Here is a 6,000-nt window from a genome sequence, read left to right on the forward strand (position 1 = left end):
CTCTACCCAACGACACCATTTTGGTGAAAACCCCTTCATGCGCAAAGTTTGCAACAGAAAGGGCCACTTACTTTATCGTAGGATTTTTCAAAATCTATTTTAAGAATGACACCATTCAACTTTTTCCGGTGAAGCTCATGTACAGTTTCGTGCAGGACGACCACTCCATCTAATATGTTGCGGCCTTGCATAAATGTTGTTTGAGTGGGATTTACGACATGGTCAGCCACCTCGTTCAACCGATTAGTTGCGACCTTCGTAAAGATTTTAAAACTTACATTCAGAAGGCAAATCGGTCGATATTGTTGAATACGATTAGCCTCCTTAATCTTGGGCAATAGGATAATTTCCCCAAAGTTTAAACTAGAAATATCAAGGTCTTCAGTATGCAGTTGGTTAAACAACGGAACCAAGTCTGCCTTAATCACGTCCCAAAAACATTGATAGAACTCTGCGGGAAAGCTATCCGGACCCGGAGCTTTGTTGTGTTCCATTTGAAACACCGCGGTTCGAATTTCCTCCTCGGAGAATGGGGAGGTTAGGAATTCATTTTCCGCTTCCGTAACTTGAGGGATGTCATGAGTAACAGATTCATCCAACTGAAAATTTGTTTCAGCTGAAGGTCCAAAAAGCTCCTTGTAATACTTAGTAATGAAAGTTCTAAGTGGTGCGTCCCCCTCTATTCGGCCTTCCTCCTGGTCAAGGGCGAATATGCGTTTCTTTCTATGTCTGCCATTGGCAAGCATTTGAAAGTATTTTGTATTATCATCACCTTGCACAAGCGAATCTACCTTGCAACGTTGGTACCATTTAATCTCTTCCTCGCGTAATAGGCGGGCAATCTGTTCATTTAGATTGCTTTTTTGCTGAATCTCAACAGCAGACAAAGGCCTGTCCTCCGCTATTTTATCAAGGGAATCGATTAAGGTAGATAGTCGTAGTTTTTCTTTTTTGTAAATGCCAGCAGTATGCTTGGCGCATCAACGAAGGAATCGGCGCAAGGCGCGAATTCGATTGTTCCATCGTTGAATGGGTGTGTTACCACGAGGATGACGCGCCCACACTTTCTTAACAAGGTCATGAAATCCCTCTCTAGTGAGCCATCCCAGTTCAAATTTAAACTGGTGATGGTTAGAACTTGGGATTGGTTGTCCAAAATCGGTTAGCAAAGGAGCGTGATCCGATAATGCCTCAATACGTTCTAGAGCCCGAACCGATGCTAGGGGATATTTATATTCCCAGTCAGTGGTAACTAGCACTCGGTCAAGTTTTTCAAATGTTGGCACTGATCGGTTATTGGCCCAGGTATACTGACGACCAGACATCGTGATCTCCCTCAGGTCCAGACTATCAATAACAGCATTAAAGAGGAAAGGCCACCTAGTATCAAACCGGTCATTGTTTTTTTCCTGCTGATATCGAAGGATATTAAAATCCCCCCAATTAACATGGGGTGAGGATTGTCTCGATAGGTATTAACAAGTTCTTTTAGAAATGCAGACTTAAACTCCTCTTGAGCGGCGCCATATACAGCCACCAGACTCCAAAGGAAGTTGTCGGACTTGTTTCGAAGGTGGAATTTGATATGATAATCCCCCTTTGACGTGGACAATAGTTGCAAGTAAGTAGAGTTAATACCTAGCAATATTCCACCGGACCTCCCGGTCGGCGGCAATACGTGCCATTCGTAATCCAAACCACTTGAAAAGTGGTCGAGAGTACTTGTTGGAAAATCACATTTGCCCGACTCCGTAATAGCTACAAAGTCCAACACATGATCCTTTACACAATCGGCAATGTGTTTGTGTTTAGCCAAGTCACCAAGACCTCTCCTATTCCAAAACATGCCTCTCATGCTGAACCAATTTTTTGTTTAGAAACCTTCGCCTTTTTAGAAGAGCGCCCTCTTTTCTTTGCTGAGTTAGACTTGTTCTTGCGCACCGACGCGACAAGCTCACAAAGCGTAGTGTCACGTATAGTATCGTCAAGGTCTACTTCAGTCGTGTCTTTAACTAAATGAGAGAGAAGCTTGCCTTCGTGATTGGCATCAACGTCCTCTGTGACGCTCGGATAATTAATCTACAGTAATTCCCTGTTAATGATGCCACGTCACCACAATTACTGTTGCTAACCTCGCAATGATTCGAAACCCTTTTCAAATTTAAATACTAAATAAGTCAAACGACAAAATTTTCAAAATATTAAACTAAAATGTTCGGAGTGTGCAAATAAATGCTTAGCTATTTATGGTGAGGGTACCGTGCTTTTACAGGAAACCTAAATACATAAAATGAAATAAAACAGTAAATAAATAAGTAAACCAAAATGCAAAACAGAAAACAAAAAAAAACAAAAAGGAGAAAGCCCTCCCCCTCAACTGGGCCGTCTGGCCCAGCTAGCCACCCCCCCCTTGGGCCTCAACCCACCGGGCCGCCAGGCCGGCCCAGCCGCGCCTACATACCCCTCGTTCGCCCGATCGAAACCCTAACCGGTCGCCCCACTTCCCCCCACTCCCTCGATCCACCTCTCCCCTTCTCTGCCCCCCTCCCGATTGGATCGGGGGGAATGGACCCGTCACCGCCGGGAGCTCCATGCGCCTCCGCCTTGGTCCCCGATGCCCTGCTGTCGTCGCCTCGTCTCCCCTGCGCCTCCCCCTCTTCCCCGAACTGGATGCGCCGTCACCGAGGGACCTCGTTGCCCCGACGCCGGCACCTCCCCTCGAGCAGCGCCACCCTCCGCCGCCACCACATCGCCGGCGCCACCCCGCCGCTGCCACGTCCCCCCGGAGCTCCCCCACCGGCCTGCTTCCTCCTCCTCGTCGGCGCCAACGCGCCTCGCCAACCCCTTCTCTCCAACGCTATGAGCGACCCCTCCTCTCCTCTCTGCCCCACTCGGCGCGCCGCTCTCCGTCGCCGCTCGCACGTTCGCCGAGCCCTGCCTGCAGTCACCCCGCGCTGGCCACGCCCAGCGCGCGCACGCCCCTGCCCCCCTCGACCCGCTCCAATCCCAGCTCGTCGCCGACCGCCACCACTGCTTGGCCCCGGCTCCGCCCGCTCCACCTAGACGAGCCGCGGCCACCCATCCGCCGCCTCCCCTGGTCGGCTTCGTGGTCGCCGGCGCCTGCGCTGCTGGTCATGTCCGAGGCCAGCGCCCGGGCTCGCCCCATCGGGCGCTCGTGCCCGCGCCCCTGTGCCCGCACGTCCGACCCGATAGACCCCAGTGGCCCTATGACAATGGGGCCCCACTCCAAAATGTTTAAAAAACAAAAACAAAATAATTAATTAATTAATTAATTAATTAATTAATAATTAAAATAGTTAATGATTTAATTAAGTTAATTAATCCTGTCTAATTAATCTAATTAAGTAGATAGTTTAATTAAACCCTAATTAGACTAATCAGTCAATGACGAATGGGACCCACATGTCAGTTGACCAGTCAACGCCTCTGTTGACTGCTGACGTCATGCTGATGTCATGCTAACGTCAGCGTACACTGTTCTGGATAATGTTGAATTTAAATAATTAAATAAATCCTAAAAATGAATTAAATCTTTTAAAATTAATATAAAATAAACCGTAGCTCGGATGGAAAAACTTTGTACATGAAAGTTGCTCAGAACGACGAGACCAATCCAGATATGCAGCCCGTCCGTCCGCCACGCATCCCTAGCATAGTGAACCCGCAACTTTCCCCCTCCGGTTCATCTGTTCGAAAACGCGAAACACCGGGGATACTTTCCCGGATGTTTCCCCCTTTCGCCGGTATCACCTACTACCGCGTTAGGGCACACCTAACACCGCTCATTGTCTTGTCATGCATCGTCATGCTTATGTTTGCATTGTATTTACTGTTTCTTTCCCCTCTTCTCTCCGGTAGACTACGAGACCGATGCCGCTGCTACCCAGTATGACTACGGAGTTGACGACCCCTCCTTCTTGCCAGAGCAACCAGGCAAGCCCCCCCCCCCTTGATCACCAGATATCGCCTATTCTCCTCTATACTGCTTGCATTAGAGTAGTGTAGCATGTTACTGCTTTCCGTTAATCCTATTCTGATGCATAGCCTGATATTGTTGCTACATCTGTTGATACCTTACTTGCAATCCTAAATACTTAGTATAGGATGCTAGTTTATCATCTGTGGCCCTACATTCTTGTCGGTCTGCCTTGCTATAATATTGGGCCGTGATCACTTGGGAGGTGATCACGGGTATATACTATACATATATACATACTACAGATGGTGACTAAAGTCGGGTCAGCTCGTTGAGTACCCGCAAGTGATTCCGATATGGGGGCTAGAAGGACAGGTGGCTCCATCCCGGTAGAGGTGGGCCTGGGCTCCCGACGGCCCCCGACTGTTACTATGTGGCGGAGCGACAGGGCAGGTTGCGACCACCTAGGCGAGAGGTGGGCCTGGCCCTGGTCAGCGTTCGCGGTTGCTTCATAATAACACGCTTAACGAGATCTTGGTATTTGATCTGAGTCTGGCCACTGGCCTATACGCACTAACCAACTACACGGGAAAGATATGGGCACTCGACGTCGTGGTATCAGCCGAAGCCTTCTAGACGTCAGCGACTGAGCGGCGCGCACCGGATTGGAACGTAAGCCTGCTCTTGTATTAAGGGGGCTAGTTCTGCTTTCGGCCGCCCACGCAACGTGCAGGTGTGCAATGGGTGATGGGCCCAGACCCCTACGCCATAGGAGTTAGACCGGCGTCCTGACCTCTCTGTTAGGCCTAGGTGGGGCTGCGACGTGTTGATCTTCCAAGGCCGGGCATGACCCAGGAAAGTGTGTCCGGCCAAATGGGATCGAGCGTGTTGGGTTATGTGGTGCACCCCTGCAGGGAAGTTTATCTATTCGAATAGCCGTGTCCCTCGGTAAAAGGACGACCCGAAGTTGTACCTTGACCTTATGACAACTAGAACTGGATACTTAATAAAACACACCTAGACAAGTTCCACAGACAACCCGGTGATCGCTTTTCCACAGGGCGATGAGGGAAGGATCACCGGGTAGGATTATGCTATGCGATGCTACTTGGAGGACTTCACTCTACTCTCTTCTACATGCTGCAAGACGGAGGCTGCCAGAAGCATAGTCTTCGACAAGATTAGCTATCCCCCTCTTATTTTGGCATTCTGCAGTTCAGTCCACCGATATGGCCCTTTACACATATACCCATGCATATGTAGTGTAGCTCCTTGCTTGCGAGTACTTTGGATGAGTACTCACGGTTGCTTTTCTCCCTCTTTTCCCCCTTTCCCTTCTACCTGGTTGTCGCAACCAGATGTCAGAGCCCAGGAGACAGACGCCACCATCGACGATGATACCTACTACACTGGAGGTGCCTACTACTACGTGCAGGCTGCTGACGACGACCAGGAGTAGTTTAGGAGGATCCCAGGCAGGAGGCCTGCGCCTCTTTCGATCTGTATCCCAGTTTGTGCTAGCCTTCTTAAGGCAAACTTGTTTAACTTATGTCTGTACTCAGATATTGTTGCTTCCGCTGACTCGTCTATGATCGAGCACTTGTATTCGAGCCCTCGAGGCCCCTGGCTTGTAATATGATGCTTGTATGACTTATTTTACTTTTAGAGTTGTGTTGTGATATCTTCCCGTGAGTCCCTGATCTTGATCGTACACATTTGCGTGCATGATTAGTGTACGATTGAATCGGGGGCGTCACATCCTCATCCTCCTCATCTGACACGAGAGGGTCATCAAAACTCGACAATTTAGGAGCAACCGTAAGCCGGTCGAACTCCACTTGTTTAAGAGCCTTAACTGAAAAATCTACCTCTTGCTCATTATGTCCTAGTGACACTCCAAGTCTAGTTATATTTGAAGAAACTTTGGATTTATCAAAAGACAAAAGATTTGCGAGAAGGGGTACCTTCAAAGTCGAGGTTGCGGACAGCCGTCCTACGCATGGCCTTCACCATAGAGTCCTCATCGGTGGCTGCTGAACCGTCAGTCCCGATGTAATGACGCC

This window comes from Triticum aestivum, chromosome 5B (assembly GCF_018294505.1).
Source record: "Triticum aestivum cultivar Chinese Spring chromosome 5B, IWGSC CS RefSeq v2.1, whole genome shotgun sequence".
In the NCBI taxonomy this organism is placed as follows: domain Eukaryota; kingdom Viridiplantae; phylum Streptophyta; class Magnoliopsida; order Poales; family Poaceae; genus Triticum; species Triticum aestivum.